We start from the raw sequence: 22,769 nt of genomic DNA on the forward strand, positions 1-22,769 counted from the left end.
AGCGAGGGGATTAAGGGCTATGGGGAGAGGGCGGGAATGTGGAACTGGGACACGACAGATCAGCCATGATCTTATTGAATGGCGGGGCAGGCTCGAAGGGCTGGATGGCCTACTCCTGCTCCTATTTCTTATGTTCTTATGGCTGCTCCATAACGAAAATCGCAACTTTCTATTTGGTTGTATGCACAAGTTAATTTAGTTGCTACCTATGCTCTAGGAAACGATAACCCCAATATATATTGCCAATATATTCACTTGAACATGTCACCAGGACCCATATAATAGGCTACAGATTACACATTTGACTTATTAAGAAATAAAATAAAATTAAAGAAAAGTCATATAACAGTGGATAGATCAAGTAATTCAATTATGGAGAGAGACTGGATAAACTGGGCTTGTTCTTCTTAGAGGTCATAGATCATGAAGGTTTTGATAAAATAAACAAGAAGTAAAACACATCTACACTGCAAGTTGTGATTTGGAATGTTCTGTTTAGAGGGAGATGAGGGCAAATTTAATTATAATTTTCAATACAGAATTGAAAAGGTAGCTTTGGCAGGGCGGTGTGACTAGTTGGGTTGTTCCTTTGTGCAAATAGCCAGCAATGGGTGAATGGATTGAATAACCTCCCGTATCTTTCCAGGGTTCAGCCGTTCACCAGAACAGCGCGGCCGGTCGCGCAGTGCGCTTCGGGAGCTGTAGTCCGGGTAGCGAGCCCCACATCGTGTTCCAGCGAGAGAGGGACTACAACTCCCAGCATGCATTGGATTCAGACGGCAAGCATGCGCACAAGGCGAGGGGGTGGGGCAGTCAGGCGTTCCTGTGATGTGCCCTAGGCCAATCAGCAGCCTGGGATGGGTGATCAGCAGATGGTGAGGCGAGAGCGCGGAGTGGTTTGAGAGCCCGCCCGAGAGAGCGCCTCAGACCGAGGCCGGAGCCCGCCCGAGAGAGCGCCTCAGACCGAGGCCGGAGCCCGCCCGAGAGAGCGCCTCAGACCGCGGCCGGAGCCCGCCCGAGAGAGCGCCTCAGACCGCGGCCGGAGCCCGCCCGAGAGAGCGCCTCAGACCGAGGCCGGAGCCCGCCCGAGAGAGCGCCTCAGACCGCGGCCGGAGCCCGCCCGAGAGAGCGCCTCAGATCGCGGCCGGAGCCCGCCCGAGAGAGCGCCTCAGACCGAGGCCGGAGCCCGCCCGAGAGAGCGCTTCAGATCGCGGCCGGAGCCCGCCCGAGAGAGCCTCAGATCGCGGCCGGAGCCCGCCCGAGAGAGCGCTTCAGACCGCGGCCGGAGCGGCACCGAGGGACTGGCTGGAGCAGGCTGAGGGATCGCGGGCTGAGAGACCGAGCCTGACTGGGCAGGTGAGAGGGGCCGGAGCGGGAGGTGGGATATCCTGCGATCTGCGGTACTGGGCCGGTCGATGAGGGAGGCGGCAGCCTGTGCAAGGCCGGAGTCTGGGATTGCCATGGATACAGTCGCGGGCAGGGAGCCGCAGCCGGCACCGCCGCGTGCTTCACAACAGCACCCGGGCTGTGGTTCCGGAGGCCTGCCTCTAAACTCTGCAGTCTCCTCCAGATCAGTGAGTTGTTGTAGGATTTCTGTGATCAGTGGCAGCAGTTTCAAGCTAACCAAAATTTAATAATGGACAATAAAACCAGCCGAGGAAATGGAGAGAATTATTTCACTGTTGTGATAGTGCGCTGCCTGAAAGGAAACAGATTCAATATAAACTTTCAAAAGGGAATGGGATAAGTACTAAAGAAAGGGAAAGATTTGCAGGGTAAGGGGAAAGGAGAGTAATTTTTGCAACGAACAGTTACGGTGGGTCCTTTTTGTGATTTGAATATAACTGCCTCAGGTTTACCTGTAATTTGTTTTATTATAGAATATGTCTTCGGTTGATAAAATAATCTATTATCCTACTTATAGTTTTTTTTTAAGTTTTATTTTATAGGAGAACTTCAATATTTCATAGTTCAGGGATAAGGTTTCAGTGACTTCAATCCACTTGGAAGCTAAATTTTTAATTGTGTTAAAGAAGTTCAAAGTTGTATTGTTTAATTTAGGGTAAAATAATTTCTCTTTGTATATGAGTGTTGCATATTGTTAAAATAAAAGCAAATTACTGCGGATGCTCTAATCTGAAACCAAAAGAGAGAATGCTGGAAAATCTCAGCAGCTCTGGCAGTATCTGTAAGGAGAGAAAAGAACTGATGTTTCGCGTCCAGATGACCCTTTGTGCTCTGAGATTTTCCAGTGTTTTCTCTTTTGGCTGCATATTGTTAGCTGTGCCTCAGTGGGAGCATGATCATGTCTGGAGTATAAGATTAGAGAACTGTTGTTGCAATTGTATAGGGTATTGATGAGACCACACCTGGAGTATTATGTCCATTTTTGGTATCCTTATTTGAGGAAGGATGTGGTAGTGTTGGAGACAGTTCAGAGGAGCTTCACCAGATTGATTCCAGGGATGAAAGGGTTGACGTAGGAGAGATTAAACAGTTTGGGTTTGTAATCACTGCAGTTTGGAAGGATAAGAGTGGATCGGATCGAGGTATATAAAATTTTAAAAGGGATTGATAGAGTAAAAGTAGATTAAATGTTTTCTCTCGTACTAGATTGCCCCACAAGTGGACACAGGAATAGATTGAGAGATGGTAGAATAAAAACTGATATGAGAAGGAACTACTTGCAGTGGGTGGTGGATTTGTGGAACTTGCTGCTCCATAGTGCAGTGGAATCTGAATCGTTGAATGGTTTCGGGAAGGAGATAGACATATTTCTAATAAAAACTGGGTTAAAGGGATATGAAGAACAGTTAGTGGATTTGAGACCAGGGAGAGATCAGACATGATCTGATTGGCCAAGCAGGCTCAGAGGGCTGAATTTGCCGACTTCTGCTCCTAATTCCTATGTTTCTATTCCTGTCAGTAGGTTGTGGTTATTAGCCCCACTCCGGAGAGTTGAGGCTGGAGCTCCAGTGCAAGCTGAGTGTTGCAGTGTATTGTCTTTTGGATGAGATGTAAAAGTAGCTATGGTGCTATTTCTCCCCAGTGTTTGGTTATGGCCAATATTTTTCTCTCAACCAAATTGCAAAAACAGATTATCTGACTGTTGTGACATTGCTGTTTGTGATGTAGAAATTGCCTGTTTTGTTCCCTACATTACACAAATAGTTGCGGACGGTGTCTTGAATTGATTTGTTGTTGTCACATGTATTGCGATATAGTGAAAAGTATTGTCTCTTGCAAGCTGTTGAAAACAAAACATACTGTTTGTAGAGCATAGTGGGGAGAAGGAATAGATAGTGTAGAATATAGTGTTACAGTTACCAATAGGGTGAGAGAAAGATCAGTGTACAATTTTAAGAACATAGAACGAGGGTAAAAAATAGAATTTGAGGGTATGCTGGGGACAGCTTACAAGAAGTCACCTTTGGTGCCATTTGGAACAGTGGAGCTAGGATGACTGGTACTTGGAAAAGTTACAATATTTGTACTTGTAAAAGTGAAGCAAGGCTAAGGGAACAAATCAATATTTGTGTATATGGTGAAATATCTGATAAGCTGGGAACCTTGTGTGCCGATGGAGCTGAGCAAAAGGATGGTCGTGTTTTTGGTCCAGGATGATAGAAAGCTATGTTGTATGGAAATATGTTGGGGAGTATCATTTGTTTGGAACCTGGAACATATGTTGCACAGTACAACATATATTGATAGGCAGCACTTGCATTCTTTAGATTTACTGTGTGTTATTCGGATTGTTATTAGCTGATTCTTACTGAGATTGCGCTCTGATTTCAAGAAGGTGGTGTAACACATTGCAATGCAATTTCATTGCCTATGAGTTTTGTTCACTCATCCACTTCAACAGTTGATAATCAACAGCAGTTTATGGCTACTTACTGTACGCTCACTCCAGCTCCAACACGTTTGCAAGAAAGTTGTAAGTTATGATTAAATTACTAGAGAAAATAAATATTGCATCTTGGCAATCTTTGTTCCTATTTTGCATAAAATTATGTCTGCGTAGGATTATAACGAGTACTCTAGAATCGATGATGTGTTAGTATATTTTAAGTCTGTGACATGGAACTGTTGGAAATGCATATCTGATAAGAGTCTTCAACAGGTTGTTTCCTGGTTCCCTCAGAATACATGAATAAGGAGATGGATATTTCTGTATTACAAACTGGAACTGTTTCTGAAAAGAATTGTAAAATTAGCAGAGAATTTGTTTATTTTTCTGCCTGAAGGTGATTGCTTTTCAAGGCATTCAGTATTTAACCAAGTTGTATGGCAGAAAGCTGGTGCAGCTGCTTTGCAATCCTTTTGCAATGAAATATGCCTCACTTTGTTTCTATTTTTAGATATGCTGGCCTCCAAATCAGTACCACTTTATTTAATACTGAATCCGTACATGAGCTTTGTAGCCATTCCTCCTTTTTATTGGCAGTGGTTGATTCATGTGTATGTTGTGATATAAAGGGTTTATCTGTAATGAGTCTATAAATATGCTGCTAGATACATTACAGCTCTGTACATTGATGCTTATTGCCCTGAGGAATTGACAGCAAAAAAAACGTTTAGTTGATCAGAACATTGAAAATAGGAGTTGGGACATCTTGTTGAAGTTATGCAAGACATTAGTAAGGCCACACTTGCAATACTGAGTATAGTTCTGGTCAACCTTTATGGAAATATTAAGCTAGAAAGAGATTTACTAGGATGCTACCAGGACTTGATAGTTTGAGTTATAAGACGAGGCTGGATAGACTGGGACTTTTCCCCCTGGAATATAGGAGGCTTTGGGGTCATCTTAGAGGTCCATAAAATAATGAGGGACATAGGTGAGGTATATAGTTGACATCTACGACATCTAATGCTTCACGTCGTTAGTGTATGCTTAAACTGAACCAACTGATGGGCAACACGACAGCTCAGTGACTATCACTGTTTGCTGTGCAGATATGTGGACCTGGGTCGCTGTCTGTGGGAGTTTGCACATTCTCCCTGTGCTTGCGTGGGTTTTCTCCGGGTGCTCCGGTTTCCTCCTACACCCCAAAAACGTGCTTTTAGGCTGATTGGTGTTTACAAATTGTCCCTAAATTAGACCTCCCTTGATCTGGCACACATATAATTCTCTAAATTTGCACCCCTTTATTGTGGAGTCCAAGAGGCGTAGACAAAAGTCATAGGTAGAAGAAGGATTGGAATGAGGCACTCACTGAATGTTAAAATGGGCAGCGCGGGCTTGTAGGGCCAAAGGGCCTGTTTCCTGTGCTGTGTTGTTCTTTGTTCTTTACCTTTTTCCAAAGGTAGAGGAGTCTAAAACGAGAGGGCATAGGTTTAAGGTGAGGGGGGAGAGATACAGAAGGGTCCAGAGGGGCAATTTTTTCACCTGATGGTGGTGAATTCTGGAATGAGCAGCCAGTGGCAGATACAATTTTGTCTTTCAAAAAGCATTTAGATGGGTAGATTAGGTATCAAGGATATGGGCTAAATGCAGGCAATTAGCACTGGCTTGTGGTAAAAACTGGGCAGCATGGACAAATTGGGCCAAAGGGCCTGTTTCCATGCTATAAACCTCTTATTATTCCATGGTTCTGGCTACGTTGAAATCATATCCCTTTATTATGTTGTTTCTTCCCTCACCTGTAACCAGGTAAAGCTATCCATGTGCTGGGGCTTATGGTGTGGTTCAAGCTTCTGTGGTGAGTGACTTGCCATAGTAACTCCACAAACCCTTTCCAGTGCCTACAAGGCGGGAATGTAATTGAATGCTTTCCATTCATCTGGATGGGTGCAGCTAAGCATCTGCTTGGGTGGCAGTTCACCAACCAGTTTAAACACCATCTGCTTTCGCTGTGACTCCGCTCTATACCATCTGCAAGATGCAGAAAGGCACCAAGACGCTTTTGACATTACTGGGTACATCATCTCCAAGTTACATTATAGAATCTCTACAATTCTTGCAGATGGAGACCATTTGGCCCATCAAGTCTACACTGATGACGATCCCACCAAAGCCGTAGCCCTGTAACCCCATGTATTTACTCTGTAAACTAATGGACAATTTATCACGACCACTCAATCTAACTTTCTCCTCTTTGAATTGTGGGAGGAGACCGGAGCACCTAGAGGAAACCTGTGCAGACCCCACACAGTCTGCTGAGGCCAGAATTGAACCTAGGTCCCTGTGCGCTGTGAGACAGCATTGCTAACCACTGTGTTGCCGTGCCAAGCCTGACTTGGATGTTTATCATCTCATATCATTTGTAGGTTGAAATTGCTGAAACTCCCTGCATAAAAATATTGAAAAATTTTCACCTTATCAGCTGCTTCAGATCAAAAAAGTGACTTTTTCAGTGGCAACTAGAGATTGGAAATAATGCCAGCCTTACTGGTGATACCCCCTAAAGAATGATTGTAAAATAGACCAGTGCAGTGCCCCTTTCTCAACTTTTCTCCTTGGAATTTTGTTCTTTGCTTTGCAACCTCCTGGCTTCCCTGTACTCTCAGTAAAAAGTCTGACAACACCAGATTTAAGTCCAACCGATTTATTTGATAGTACACTCACTAGCTTTCGGGGTTAGTCCCTTCGTCAGGTGAATGGAGAGTTCTGGCCTCAGACAGAGCATATAAAGCACAGACAGTTTACAGATTAGTGATTAGAATGTGAATCTTTACACCTAACCTGCTGTTCAAGTCTTAAAGTGGCTAACAATGCCACTTTAAGATTTGAACAGCAGGTTAGGTGTAAAGATTTGCATTCTAATCAGTAATCTGTAAACTGTGCTTTATATGCTCTGTCTGAGGCCAGAACTCTCCATTCACCTGACGAAGGGACTAACCCCGAAAGCTAGTGAGTGTACTATCAAATAAATCGGTTGGACTTAAACCTGGTGTTGTCAGACTTTTTACTCTGTTTACCCCAGTCCAACGTCGGCATATCCACGTCGTTCCCTGTACTCTGCAGAGATATCCTGTAACCCTTCACTCCTGTGATATGCTGTGTGAGATAGCTACTCCAAAAACACCTGCAGAGGTAGGATTTTCTGTTCAGGAGTCCTTGAACTCTGCCTTGACGTTTGTGCCCTTGGGTATATACGTGTTGTTTTCCCCTGACCAACCTGTTCCGTACAAGGTGTTTCTATCTGAGAATTTGGCAGCTTAGTGGATTGTTATTTGGCAAATGTGGTAGGTAAAATGTTAGAATCCATCATTAAGCAGGAAATTGCGAGGCATCTTGAAGGGAATTGCTTGATAGGGCGGACGCAACACGGTTTCATTAAAGGGAAGTCGTGTCTGACAAATTTACTGGAGTTCTATGAGGATGTGTCTAGGGCAGTGGATAGAGGAGAGCCGGTGGATGTGGTCTTTCTGGATTTTCAGAAGGCGTTTGACAAGGTACCTCACAAGAGGTTATTGCAAAAGGTCAGGGGACATGGAGTTGGGGGTAGGGTGTTAGCGTGGATAGAGGATTGGTTGTCAAATAGGAGGCAGAGAGTGGGGGTCAATGGGTGCTATTCGGATTGGCGGATGGTGACTAGTGGGGTGCCCCAGGGGTCGGTGCTGGGGCCTCAGCTATTTACCATTTATATAGATGATCTGGAGGAGGGAACCGAGTGCAGGGTGTCGAAATTTGCTGATGACACCAAGATTGGGGGAAAGGCAAATTGTGCGGAGGGTGTGGAGAGTCTGCAGAAGGATCTAGATAGGCTGGGCGAATGGGCCAGGAAATGGCAAATGGAATTTAATGTTGGCAAGTGTGAGGTGGTCCACTTTGGTAGGAAGAATGGTAGGAAGGACTATTACTTACGTGGCGAAAAACTGCAGCAGGCGACGGTGCAGAGGGACCTCGGGGTCCTTGTGCATGAGTCGCAAAAACCCAGCTTGCAGGTGCAGCAGGTGGTCAGGAAGGCGAATGGGATGCTGGCCTTCATAGCGAGGGGGATTGAATATAAAAGTAGGGAGGTCTTGCTGCAGCTGTATAGGGCATTGGTGAGGCCGCAGCTGGAGTACTGTGTGCAGTTTTGGGCGCCGCACCTGCGCAAGGATATTTTGGCCCTGGAGGGAGTGCAGAGGAGGTTTACTAGGCTGATACCGGAGTTGAGGGGATTGAGCTATGAGGAGAGGCTGAATAAACTAGGCTTGTACTCGTTAGAGTTTAGAAGAATGAGGGGAGATCTCATTGAGACGTATAAGATGATGAATGGGATGGATAGGATAGAGGTGGAGAGACTCTTCCCGCTCAAAAAAGACAGTAGGACTAGGGGGCACAGCCTCAAGATAAAGGGGAGGCGGTTTAGAACGGAGTTGAGGAGGAACTTCTTCACTCAAAGGGTGGTGAATCTCTGGAATTCTCTGCCCGTTGAAGTGATGGAGGCTGCCTCGCTAAATATTTTTAAGAAGCGGGTTGATGGGTTTTTGATAAGAGAAGGGATTAAGGGTTATGGGGAGAGGGCGGGAAAGTGGAACTGAGCCACGACAGATCAGCCATGATCTTATCGAATGGCGGGGCAGGCTCGAAGGGCTAGATGGCCTACTCCTGCTCCTATTTCTTATGTTCTTATGTTCTTATGTTCTTAAATAGTTGCCAGTAGTTTTATGTTTATAGTTGCTGTTCCACATCTAAAAGAAATGCCAGAATTTGAAATAAAATGTACTATTTGATTTGCGTACCTTCCACCTTCTGTCAGGAAGAAAATATAAAAGCCTGGGGTCATTTACCAATGACTCGTACAGCTTCTTCCCTGCTGCTGTCAGACTTTTCAGTGGATCTGCTTGCACTAAGTTGCTCGATCATAAGATCGTAAGAAATAGGAGCAGGAGTAGGCCATCTAGCCCTTCGAGCCTGCCCCGCCATTCAGTAAGATCATGGCTGATCTGTCGTGGCTCAGTTCCACATTCCCGCCCTCTCCCCATAACCCTTAATCCCCTCTCTTATCAAAAACCCATCAACCCGCGTCTTAAAAATATTTAGCGAGGCAGCCTCCACCACTTCAACGAGCAGAGAATTCCAGAGATTCACCACCCTTTGAGTGAAGAAGTTCCTCCTCAACTCTGTTCTAAACCGCCCCCCCTTTATCTTGAGGCTGTGCCCCCTAGTCCTACTATCCTTTCTGAGCGGGAACAGTCTCTCCACCTCTATCCTATCCATCCCATTCATCACTACACCTTGGTTATGATTGTGATACTACGTTCTGCACACTCTCCTTTCTTTCTCTATAAATGGCATGTTCTGTCTGTATAGTGCTCAAGAAACAATGCATTTCACTGTATACTAACACATGTGACAATAAAAAATTCAAATCAGCATGTCAGTCAGAATGAGGGACGGAGTGTTAATCTATTAGTCTGTTGATCAGTCAGAAGAGCTGTCGGTCCTCCAGTTCCAAATGTGGATTGTTTTTAGCCCTCTGAACATTAGGCTGAGGTTCCTCCTGGGGTGGAATTAAATTGAATGGATGGATGCACGCATACTACAACATGTGTTGATCGGACCACACTGGGGTATTGTTGGGTATCGAACTTCAGAAAATGTATATTGCCTTGGAGGGAATGCAGCACAATTACCAAAATTGTCAGGGCTGAAAGGGTTAAATTGAATAAAAGTTGCATTAAGTTGGCTTGTACCTCCTTGACTCTAGAAGGGTAGGGGATCTAATCAAAATGTTTCAACGAATAAATTGCTTTGAGGAATAAATTCAGAGAAACACTTTCCTCTGGGTGTTTAAGAATCATAGAATCCTTACAGCGCAGAAGGAGGCCATTTGGCCTGTTGAGTCAGCATTGACTCTGATAGAGTATCTTGCTCAGGCCCACCACCCTGCCTTATCCCATGGCAAACCCATCTAGCCTACACATCTTGGGGCACTCGGGGGCAATTTACCATAACAAATTGATTTAATCTGCACATCATTGCACTGTGGGAGGAAACCGGCACAGATTTAAGGAGAATGTGCAAACCTCACACCATCACCCAAGGCTGGAATTGAACCAGTGTCCCTGGCGCTGTGAGGCAGCAATGCTAACCAAGAAGGGGGCATAATCCAAAAATTATACTTTGGGATGAAATAATTTCTGAAATCAGATTTTTTTTTTCCTCGCTGGGTGGTGGAAATCTGGATCTCATCCCTCAGAACCAGTGGATACTGGGGAACAGTTGAACTTCTGGGATGTGGTTTGAACCCACAGCCTATGTATGGGACATAGATTTTAGTGAGGGTATATGAGATTATGGATTGAAATCTCATCCATGATCTAACAGAATGGAAGACCAAGTTTGAGGGGATTCCAGCTGTTGCTATGACCCCAAGACGGTGTAACTGTTGCCTGCTCTTTCCTTTTTCCCTAATTCTAGAAAGGATTTCATTTATAACCACCCTAGTTGACCTTTCAACTTTAGGCATTCTATTTCCATTTTCTTTTTGTATGTTAGATTTTTTCGGTGCCTTGTTCTTATAGCAGTCATTTTCTTTGATTTGTCCTCCGTCACTGCAACCAGGAATTTGCAAGTGTTGATGAAGCTGCCATCCACCTAAAATCAAAAGCTTGGGATTTCTACCCTGCTGACCTTATTTAAAAACAAATTGTCATTATTTTTAAAAAAAGCTGATTCATTGAAATTCAATTCTGTCTGGAAGTTGAGATAGTTTAAGCAATCTGTTTGTTCTGTGTGTTATATTTGCACTATGTATATTAGGAATAAGGAACAAGTTTAAACTAAATTCATGTTTCTGTAAACTTCAGTTTAGCTTCATCTTAAAGATGCCTATAAGTCTGTCGTCTGGTTTAAACTTTAGCTGCATTGTCCACCAGTGATGCAAAACCTGAAATACAATCTGCGGCTCTGGGCCACGCTTTGCCCATCAGACTTCTGAGTGCAGCCCCTGAACAATTTTGTTGACTATTTCCCGCATGCAGCATTGCCAGCTTCCACTGATTTCCATCCATAGGTTTTTTTCCCTACCATCTGACACTAAATATGAAGGAAGGGCAGATGAACTGAGGTGTGTGCTGATTGTACACAACATTGAGAGTGTGTGCTCCCTTTGTATCCGATCAAAGCATAAATACCATTTTGTTTTTATCATTTGAATTTGATTCATATGAGTGAGCAGTTTCTATCGCTTGTGAAATATTTGGTGTGTTAAATGTATTTAATCTAATCTGTAGGATCACAGTTAATGAACAAGTCCAATTTCAACCTTGCGGACCACGCTTGCAGCCCACTTGCAAGTCTAGATTGCCAACCACTCTTTTACATCGTAAAAGAAATTCCAGCCTTTAAAATAACTTAACCTGCTGCTTAGCAATGAGTTACTCACACTGAAAAGCTCGTAACAGGTAACCCAGAAGCAAGGAGTTTGAGAAATCCACAAAAACAAAAATTGGATCTATCAAGCCAGCTTTCATCCTGGTATCTGACTAGCCCAGTGGTAACATTAGCTGGGATTTTAACATGTAATTCATATACTTTAAAACCACTGATTAATTTCTGTTGTCTTCTGGATTCTTCATAAAAGATGTTTTTCAGTTTAATTACAGGACTGAAATTAAGGGAAGGAAATGAACATGTTTCCTGCGTAAATGTTTCTGTCGCCTTCCCATGCAACTTTAAAAGATAATTGTCAATTTTTTTTCAAAAACAGTTTTGTGAATACTGCCATTATTTGATGTCATGATTATGTTCTTTAGTAAAGTTAGTCAGCCTGTTAGCCCATAATTGGTTAACTCTCGATCTAATTTCAATGCATTACTAAGGAAAACCTTTTAATTTATGAAATATGGGTTGGCATTGCTGACTGGGCAAGTATTTGATGTCCATCTCCAATTGCCGTTGAACTGAGTGGCTAGGCCATTTCAGAGGGCATTTGCACTAACAAGATGCCATGAGTCACATGTAGGCCAGACTAGGTAAGAATGGTAGATTTCCTTCCCTATAGGACGTTAGTGAACCAGATGGCTTTTTATGACCATCAACATGGTTTAACAGCCATTGTTGGACTTTTAATTCCAGATTTTTAACATTCAAATTTCACCATCTAGTGTGGGAGTCAAACTAGTCCCCCAGAGCCTCTGGATTACCATTGATGTGACAATGCGGAAATTTATTCCGATGGTCAAAAAGGATAGTAGGAGGAGAGGTAATAAGCCGTGGATAACGAAGGAGGTGAAGGAAAGTATTAAACTAAAAGCGGAGGAATTTAGAGTAGCTAAGAGTAGTGGGCGAGAAGAGGATTGGGAGAGGTTTAAATGTCAACAAAGATTGACAAAGAAGTTGACAAAGAAGGGTAGGAGAAACTATGAAGCTGGGCTAGCGCTTAATATAAAAAGGGATAGCAAGAGTTTTTATAAATATATAAAAAGGAAGAGGCTGGCTAGGGTGAATGTTGGTCCTTTAGAGGATGAGAAAGGGGACCTAGTGGTAGGGGATGGGGATATGGCTAAGGTATTGAATAACTTTTTTGTTTCTGTCTTCACGGAGGAAGATGTGAATAATTTGCCGGGTGTTAGCGATGGAAAGGTGGTAGGACTGGAGGGTCTTAATGACATTACTGTTACTAGAGAGGCGGTGCTCGACAGACTGGAGGGGCTGATTGTGGACAAGTCCCCAGGACCGGATGGAATGCATCCGAGGGTTCTGAAAGAAATGGCAGAGGTGATAGTGGATGCCTTGGTGGTTATTTTCCAGACGTCGCTGGATTCCGGGGAAGTGCCGGATGATTGGAAAACGGCTAATGTTACGCTGTTATTTAAGAAGGGTGGCAGGCAAAAGGCGGGGAATTATAGGCCGGTTAGTTTAACGTCTGTGGTAGGTAAAATGTTAGAATCTGTCATTAAGGAGGAAATTGCGAGGCATCTTGAAGGGAATTGCTTGATAGAGCAGACGCAGCACGGTTTCATTAAAGGGAAGTCGTGTCTGACAAATTTACTGGAGTTCTATGAGGATGTGTCTAGGGCGGTGGATAGAGGAGAGCCGGTAGACGTGGTCTTTCTAGATTTTCAGAAGGCGTTTGACAAACTGCCTCACAAGAGGTTATTGCAGAAGGTCGAGGGACATGGAGTTGGGGGTAGGGTGTTAGCGTGGATAGAGGATTGGTTGTCAAATAGGAGGCAGAGAGTGGGGGTCAACGGGTGCTATTCGGATTGGCGGATGGTGACTAGTGGAGTGCCCCAGGGGTCGGTGCTGGGGCCTCAGCTTTTTACCATTTATATAGATGATCTGGAGGAGGGAACCGAGTGTAGAGTGTCGAAATTTGCTGATGACACCAAGATTGGGGGAACGGCAAATTGTGCGGAGGGTGTGGAGAGTCTGCAGAAGGATCTAGATAGGCTGGGCGAATGGGCCAGGAAATGGCAAATGGAATTTAATGTTGGCAAGTGTGAGGTGGTCCACTTTGGTAGGAAGGACTATTACTTACGGGGCGAAAAACTGCAGCAGGCGACGGTGCAGAGGGACCTCGGGGTCCTTGTGCATGAGTCGCAAAAACCCAGCTTGCAGGTGCAGCAGGTGGTCAGGAAGGCGAATGGGATGCTGGCCTTCATAGCGAGGGGGATTGATTATAAAAGTAGGGAGGTCTTGCTGCAGCTGTATAGGGCATTGGTGAGGCCGCAGCTGGAGTACTGTGTGCAGTTTTGGGCGCCGCACCTGCGCAAAGATATTTTGGCCTTGGAGGGAGTGCAGAGGAGGTTTACTAGGCTGATACCGGGGTTGAGCTATGAGGAGAGGCTGAATAAACTGGGCTTGTACTCGTTAGAGTTTAGAAGAATGAGGGGAGATCTCATTGAGATGTATAAGATGATGAATGGGATGGATAGGATAGAGGTGGAAAGACTCTTCCCACTCAAAAAAGACAGTAGGACTAGGGGGCACAGCCTCAAGATAAAGGGGGGGTGCGGTTTAGAACGGAGTTGAGGAGGAACTTCTTCACTCAAAGGGTGGTGAATCTCTGGAATTCTCTGCCCGTTGAAGTGGTGGAGGCTGCCTCGCTAAATATTTTTAAGACGTGGGTTGATGGGTTTTTGATAGGCAAGGGGATTAAGGGTTATGGGGAGAGGGCGGGAAAGTGGAACTGAGCAGCGACAGATCAGCCATGATCTTATTGAATGGCGGGGCAGGCTCGAAGGGCTGGATGGCCTACTCCTGCTCCTATTTCTTATGTTCTTATGCTGCTACGCCATTGCCTCCCACAAACCAGTAACATTGTCCCTATTTTCCCCCGAGTTACTGTTACTTTCCTTCAAATTATCATTCACAACTGCTCCCTAGTATGTCTTCCTAACAGTTAATTTTATGAAGGTATGTATTTATGAAGTTTTATTGGAGAAATAGACTTTATAGAAAACACTTTAAATGGATCATGTGTAAAGTACAGATTGTGCTTTTTAAGTGTTAGTACCTGGAAGAGAGCAACTAGATTAATCTTTCAGATGCAATCTTACACATTACCCTATCTTCATTAACTGTTGACTGATTTGTTCTGCCTTTTCCTTCACGTTTGCAGCTTTGCATCTCTTTGCATTCCACTATGCAACAGCATGTTTGGTTTATTGGCTTTTGATCTGACATGACCTTCATTGTCCATAGCTCCAGTTGAGAAGGGCAGCACATTCTTCTAGATCTGGACTTGACACTGCACAACAGACGTTGACATTTTTCATCTTCTCGGGAGATTTGTCAATAGGCAAAGTGTAGCATTGCTTATGTTCTTTTTCCCCTTTCCAAAGGAAGCGATTGGCTCACTTCCAAAGTACGTGACTCATTTTATTAATTTAGTGCAGATACCTGGTGTTTCGCTGGAATGGAAAGAATATTCTGAAAGTTCAGTTGATGAGGCAGTGCCTAAAGTAAAGCTGAATATGATGTTCAGTTCCTGGTCGGTGTTGAATTCGCTTGGGGCAGCTTCTGAGACTCAACAAATGGACTTACTACCTATGGGCGAGGGTTCCTGCTCACAGTTACTAATGCCAAATGTTCAACCTGAGGCATTTGCTTTCTATCTAAATGACTTCAGTTTTCAGTAGTTATTTTTGAAATGCTTTGTGTTCTGTTGAATGGCAGAGATTTCCTTGGTGTAATTCCTTCTCCTCAGTTGGAGATTGGTACCATTTTGGTCCAGAAAAGCAATAATTCTGTGTGGCTTGGTTCAGTGGATTCTCCAGGAAGATATTGCTCAACCTGCTGTCTGTGTTTCTTTCCAAATGCTGGCTATGAAAGTGGACACAGCTTTGGATTTCTTGAGAAGCCACAATATTAAAGAGCCCCAAAATACAGATTCTGCTTAATCCATGTCATATGGCAACAACATGTTATAGTGATGTCTTCTGTAATATGTGCACAACCTTACTTTAGCTTGAGATTGGCAGGCTCAAGTAAACATAAACCAGTCAAAATCATTATCTAAATTTTGGAATAGAAATCAGAGCTGGAGAAGTTTATACTTGATATTTAAGCTGGCGAGAGACGTGATGTAGCGGTTAAAGGGCAGATACCTTAATTAGCAGGATGCTGCTTGTGCTGTGCTGCAAGAATGTACTAGGACTTTAAATTTTCATAGCCATACACAGTGGGACAAAGCAACACATCCAAATTTGGCAATGACACAAAGATGTTCATAGCTATTGATACATGAAATGAATGGGATAATGGATTTCAGTGCAGGTAAAGATGAGATCTTCCTCTATTGTGGAGCAGGGTTCTTTCTCAATGGTGTCAATTTACAAGCAGCAGAAATTCAAATAAACTTGGTCCAGGTATATTAATAATTGAAATGTTACAGAGATACAGAACATAATCAAAAAGGTGAAAGGAATGCTGGCTTTTATATCTTCTAGGGTACAAGGGTCGAAGTCACACTTCAGCCCTGGTTAAACCATGCTTTAGGAAGGAAAGATTGGCCTCGGAGAGAGTTCAGCGTTATCTTTGTCCTTGTTTTCTTTCCATTTCTTTGCATGTTTCAGTTTTTTCTTTTGTGCAGTAGAATACCAGTCTAAGCACATCTTTTGTTTTTCTGTTTCTTTTCTTGTCCTATCACCATTCTCTTTGGTCTTGTATGACTGACTCTTCCGTTATTTAATCTCTCCTTTCACAGACCTTTTTGTCTTGTCCCACCCAGCCCTTGCTCAAACCTATTAGATCTTTAACTCAACTATTTACAATCAATGACTTGGGTGAGGGGCCGAATGTATATAGCTGAATTTTCCGATTACACCAGGATAGGTTGGACAGCAAGTTAAGAGGAGGAAAAGAGTCAATAAAGGTATATAGGCCAAGTTAGGTAAGTTGACTAAAATGTTTCTCTTTCCTCAGTTCTGATGAAAATCTGAGTAAAGCGTGGGGATTGAAACAACTTGTGTTAACTGAGACAGACAGTGGCATTGCAATTATCATTGGGCTAATAGTAATCCAGCAACCGAGGATAATGCTGTGTTTGAATCCCACCGCAGTAGATAGTGAAATTTGAATTCAGTAAAAATCTGTTGACCATGAAACCGCTGCTATTGTGAAAGCCTTTTTGGTTTACTAATGTCCTTTAGGGAAGCAAATCTGCCATCTTTACTTGACCTGGCCTAGATGTAACTCCAGATCCACAGCTGTGTAGTTGACTCTCAACTGCCCAGCAAACCACTTAGTTCAAGGGCAGTTGGAGATGGACAATAGGTGTGATGCCCATATCCACTCGTTTTTGATAAGAGAGGGGAATTAAGGGTTATGGGGAGAGGGCGGGAATGTGGAACTGAGCCACGACAGATCAGCCATGATCTTATTAAATGGTGGGGCAGGCTCGAGGGGCCAGATGGCCTACTCCTGCTCCTATTTCTTATGTTCTTATGAATAGAATAAAATTTAAAAAGAAAATCAGCACTCTTTCTCTCCACAGATGCTGCCTGATTTGCTGAATATTTCATTTTATTTTAGATTTTCAGAATTCTCTCAATTTGCTTTTCACTGGGTGATTATAGCTCCAGTCTCTCTTGGTGTTTTTTGTAGTGTAAACAGTGATTTTCCTCTCTGGGGAAGGACAACTGCGAAAGGTTGAGGCTTTTTGTTACTCCTTTCCGCCTCCACCAACCCAGACTCAATACGACATTTCCATTTCCCAAACCTTGTGGTTTGTGTGAAACCAGACTTTCCTGCTACATCGCTGAATCACAAATAGTTGTGCCCGTTTCCTGTAGATAGTGCAAATAATTTATCGTGATGAGGCTTTCATTGTACGAGCAATGATGAAATTTTTATCCTTCCTTATAAATTTCTCTATCGCTTCTCTCCTCCTTTCTGAAACCCTCCAAGATGTCTGTGCTCTTCTAATTCTAGCCCCTCGTGCATCCCTGAGTTTCATTGCTGCACTGTTGGCAGCTGAGTCTTCAGCTCCTGGACCATAAACACTTGCATTCCCTCTGAACATTTTGGCTTGTCTCCTGATATCTCCTGAGCTGGTTGTCAAATTTTGGTTGATAATGCTCTTGTAAAATACTTCTGGATTTTTTTAAAACTCATTCATGGGATATGGGTGTTGCTGGCTGGCATTTATTGCCCATCCCTAATTGCCTGAGGACAGTTGAGAGTGAACCACATTGCTGTGGCTCTGGAGTCACATATATGCCAGACCCAGGTAAGGATGGCAGATTTCCTTCCCTAAAGGACATTAGTGAACCAGATGGGTTTTTCTAACTATCAGCAATGGTTTTATGGTCACCATTAGATTCTTAATTCCAGACATTTTATTGAATTCAAATTCCACCATCAGGTGGGATTTGAACCTGGGTCCCTAGAGCATTAGCTGAGTTTCTGGATTAAATCTAGTGATAATATCAGTAGGCCATAGCATCATAGTAATAAGAATAGATGTAGGCTATTTTTTGCTTTGAGCCTGCTCCACCATTTGATAAGATCATGACTGATCTGCCTGTGGTCTCAGCTTCTCTTTCCTGTATACCCATATAACTCCTTGACTGCCTTGTCAATCCAATTCAGTCCTGAATAAATTCAAATTACCCAGCCTCCACCACTAACTGGGGAAGAGAATTCCACAGACTGATGACCCCTGAGAGAAAGCTTTCTTGTCATCTCCGTCCTAAAAGGGAGACCTCTTACCCTTAAAATGTGTTCTCTAGTTCTAGTCTGTCTAACGAGATGAAACTTCGTCCTGGTATCAAGTGTCTAATCAAGTGCAAGATAGGGTGCATTGCCTTATCTTGTCAGCTTGAATCTTGTTTGTCTCTCTTGTGACCATGAGTTGGATTCAATTTGAATTTGGTTTCTGGAGCAAGGAGAGAATGGATTCAGGTTTGCATGGTCTGCTCTGAGCATTGACTTTGTAACTTTAAGGATGGAGTAATAAAATAAGCTCCGTTCTTAGTACAAGGCTGTTTTGGCTGTGGAGGTCTGTTTTCTTACGTGGTCACACATTGAGGAACTGAGTATTGGGCTGATTGGTCACTTCGTTGGAAGGTTTTTTGTGATGACCCATGGATGATATCAGTATGATTTAAAGTTACAAAAGTTCATTTGTATATAAAGGTTGACATACTTCCTGTTCAGTGCATTCCCTTTGGAATATTATTAAAATCATTCATTAACACAAAGGAATAATAAATCTGTACTGTACAATGAAATACTTGTGCGTTGGAGATTGTTTGTTTGCTGAAGTTACATGATAGGGCAGAATAAAAGGTAACTAGGTAGGGCTGAACAATAGATGCATTGCCTTTGCCTGACCAAACTGGCAAAGGCCCTGGGGACAGCAAGATTTTCTGGTTTAATATTGTTCCTGTTCTATTTGGTCCAATAACTCTCATTCCCTCATGACAGGAAAGCAATAACAAGGTGAGTGTTAGTTCACACAACTATCTTGATTGCTTAGTATGGCATTTGGAAGAACCAAGTTCCTTGGTTGATGCTGTTGGCTAACAATAATATTGGCCAGTGGAGTGTACCAATTAACCTCTGCTTTCCTGGTAAGATCAGCTAGGGGGAGAAGATTGGGTGTCACGGTGGGGTAAAACTGGCTCTCATGTCAAAATCATCCCTTTTTCAATGTATAAAGGTTCTAATGTGAAATTAGTCTGAGTATTCTCTGTGCAGTTCTGCAACAATTGTTACAGTGCAGAAAGAAGACATTTGGCCCATTGTATCTATATCAGTTCTCTGAAAAGTTTGTTTAGTGCCATTTTTCCACCACCTCCCCATGTCCCTGCAAATTCCTTTTTTCCTGATAACTCTAATTCCATTTTGAATGCTTTGATTAAACTCTCGGGCAATGTATTCCAGTTCTTAGCCATCATTGCCTGAATTGTCTGTCTTGTCGCTTTTGCTTCTTTGTCATTACTTTAAATCTGTGCTGTCATGTTCTCAATCTTTTCATGAGAGGGAATGTTTTTCCCCCATCTATTCTGTCCAGACTTCTCTCAATTTAGAATACGTTTATCAAATTTCTTAATATGACAATGGTTACCAAAATCAGTCAGACTAAAGGATAGGCAGTACCTGAAATGGAGGGGAGAAGGCAGACAACAGTTGAGGGTGATCTTGAGTGAGGAATTGAATTAACTGTTGAAGCTGAGGGAGACTTGGTCTGTTGTACCTGACTTAGGATTGCTTAATTCTGTCGTCGGCAGGGTTACAGCCTCACTCATAGAATCATAGACTACTGGGGAGGTCCCAGAAGATTGGCGAATAGCCAATGTTGTGCCCTTGCTTTAGAAGGGTAGCAAGAATAATCCAGGTGATTGCAGCTGGTGAGCCTTACATCAGTGGTAGGGAAATTATTGGAGAGGATTCTTCGAGACAGGATTTATTCCCACTTAGAAATAAGTGGGCCTATTAGTGAGAAGCAGCATGGTTTTGTGAAGGGGAGGTCGTGTCTCGTGAACTCGATTGAGTTTTTTGAGGAAGTGATGAAGATGGTTGATGAGGGTAGGGCAGTGGATGTTGTCTACATGGACTTCAGGAAGGTTTTTGACAAGGTCCCTCATGACAGACTGGTGCAGAAGGTGAAGTTGCATGGGATCAAATGAGTTGGCAAGGGCGATACAAAACTGACTCTGTCAAAGAAGACAGAGGGTAGCAATGAAGGGGCGCATTTGAGTGGAGGGCTGTGACAAGTGGTGTTCCTCAGGGATCAGTGCTTTTGCTATATATATATAAATGATTTGGTGGAAAATGTAACCGGTTTGATTAGTAAGTTTGCGGACGACACAAAGGTTGGTGGATTCGTAGATAGCAATGAGGACCACCAGAGGATGTAGCAGAGTATAGATCAGTCGGAGACTTGGGCGGAGAGATGGCAGATGGAGTTTAATCTGGGCAAACGTGAATAATGCATTTTGGAAGGTCTAATACAGAAGGAAATATACAGTAAATGGCAGAACCCTTAAGAGTATTGATGGGCAAAGGGATTTGTGTACTGATACTAAAAGTGGCAATGCAGTGGAGAAGGTAGTCAAGAAGGCATACGGCATGCTTGCCTCCATTGGCCGGGGTATTGAGTTTAAAAATTGGCAAGTCATGTTGCAGTTTTATAGAACCTTTAGTTAGGTCGCACTTGGAAAATAGTGTTCAATTCTGGTTGCCACACTACCAGAAGGATGTGGAGACTTTGGAGAGAGTATAGAAAAGATTTACCAGGATGTTGCCTGGTATGGAGGGCATTAGCTATGAGGAGAGATTGGAGAGACTTGGTTTGTTCTCACTGGAGTGATGGAGGTTGAGGGGGGACCTGATAAAAGTCAACAAGATTGAGAGCTATGGATAGAGTGGATAGTCAGAAGCTTTTTCCCAGGGTGGAAGAGTCAATTACTACGGGGCATAGGTTTAAGGAGCAAGGTTTAAAAGTGATGTATGAGGCAGATTTGTTTAGAGTCTGGTGGGTGCCTGGAACTTGCTGTCGGGGGAGGTAGTGGAAGCAGATACGTTAGTGAATTTTAAATGGTGTCTTGACAAGTACATGAATGAGATGGGAATAGAGAGATATGGTCCCCAGAAGGGTAGGGGGTTTTAGTTAAGTTGGGCAGCACAATAGGTGCAGGCTTGGAGGGCATAAGACCTGTTCCTGTGCTGTAATTTTCTTTGTTTTTTGTACCGACAGTGCAGAAAGAGGCCATTAGGCCCATTTGAGTCTTCACTGACCACAGTCCCCCCGAGCCTCTATCCCTGCAATCCTACATATTTACCCTGCTAATCCCCTGACACTAAGTGGCAATTTAGCATAGCCAATCAACCTAACCCGCGTATCTTTGGAGTATGGGAGGAAACCGGAGCACCCAGAAGAAACCCATACAGACACTTGGAGGATATGCAAACTCCATACACACCTAAGTCAGGAATCGAACCAGGTCCCTGACGCTGTAAGGCAGCAATGCTCACCACCGTATCACTCGGCTGAGACTGGAAATACTTGCTTGCGGTCATCGGAGATTTCCATTGTTGGACCCTTGCCCACTCCAATTCCTTGTCAGGTGAGATGGTAGAGTTCCAGCATAGGTGTCTACAATGGAAATTTTCATTTGACTTTCTAGGCGCGATACCATGGCACAGTGGTTAGCATTGCTGCCTCGCAGTGCCAGGGAACTGGGTTCAATTCCAGTCTTGGGTCACTGCTGTGTTTGCACATGCTCCCTAGTTCTGTGCAAGTTTCCTCTAGTTTTGGGTGCAAACAAGGAATGGATTTGGGTTTGCGTGGGTCCACTCTGAGCATTGCCTTTGTAACTTTAAGAATGGAGAAAAAAAAACACCCCTTTGCTGTAAATTAGATTCCCTTCCACAGTGATGATGCTGTAGTGCTTCATATGCTTGACCAGCACTGAAGAAGACCCTTGCAATGCATTCAGCCCCATCTGTTTCCAAAATTGCATTATTTAGCTAGAATTATAAAATCAATGTAGTAATGGTGACTGAATGTCTTGGCCTTGACTTCAGCTAATTTGGTATTCACCAATTGTGTTCGGGTATAAACTACTTGGAAAAAGGAAAATACTGTGGATGATGGAAAATCACAGCAGGTCTGGCAGTGTCTGTAGAGAGAGAAATAATTAACATTTTTGAATCCATATAACTCTTCAGCGCTGCTCTGAACTCAGTGTGAACTCTGATTCTCCCTCCACAGATGCTGTAAGAAGTCTCACAACACCAGAACCATAGAACCCTACAGTGCAGAAAGAGGCCCTTCGGCCCATCGAGTCTGCACTGACCACAATCCCACCCAGGCTGTACCCTCTGTATTCCTACACATTTACCCACTAATCCCTCTAACCTATGCATCCCAGGACACTAAGGGGCAATTTTAGCATGGCCAATCAACCTAACCCGCACAGCTTTGGGCTGTGGGAGTGAACCGGAGCACCCGGAGGAAACCCACGCAGACACGAGGAGAGTGTGCATACTCCACACAGACAGTGACCCGAGCTGGGAATCGAACACAGGTCCCTGGAGCTGTGAAGCAGCAGTGGTAACCACTGTGCTACCGTGCCGCCCAGGTTAAAGTCCAACAGATTTGTTTGGAATGGTGAGCTTTTGGAGTGCTGCTTCTTCATTGCTGGCTCGATTGAAGGAGCAGCGCTGTGAAAACTTGTGATTCCAAATAAACCTTTTGGACTTTAACCTGGTGTTCTGAGACTTCTTACTGTGCTCATTCTGGTCCAACGCTGGCATCTCCATATCATGGTTTCCACAGATGCTGTCAACCTGTGTTGTTCTAGCATTTTCGGCAATCCAGTTGATATTATGCGTCCTTTATACAGAATGCTGACCAATTTTCCTGATTTTA

At 43.7% G+C, this 22,769-nt stretch overlaps 1 protein-coding gene across 2 annotated transcripts in view; it reads left to right on the top strand.

Annotated features, from left to right (window-relative positions):
- Positions 1-910: 910 nt before the first annotated feature.
- The window catches only part of aclya (ATP citrate lyase a), a 93,882-nt gene continuing 72,023 nt past the window's right edge, over positions 911-22,769 (top strand). For both annotated transcript variants that reach the window (XM_080213753.1, XM_080213754.1), the window contains exon 1: positions 911-1,356. The gene's annotated coding sequence lies outside the window, so the exon portion shown is untranslated. The remainder of the gene's footprint in view (positions 1,357-22,769) is intronic.

Source organism: Carcharhinus amblyrhynchos, chromosome 27 (assembly GCF_965287045.1).
Source record: "Carcharhinus amblyrhynchos chromosome 27, sCarAmb.v2.hapA, whole genome shotgun sequence".
In the NCBI taxonomy this organism is placed as follows: Eukaryota; Metazoa; Chordata; class Chondrichthyes; order Carcharhiniformes; family Carcharhinidae; genus Carcharhinus; species Carcharhinus amblyrhynchos.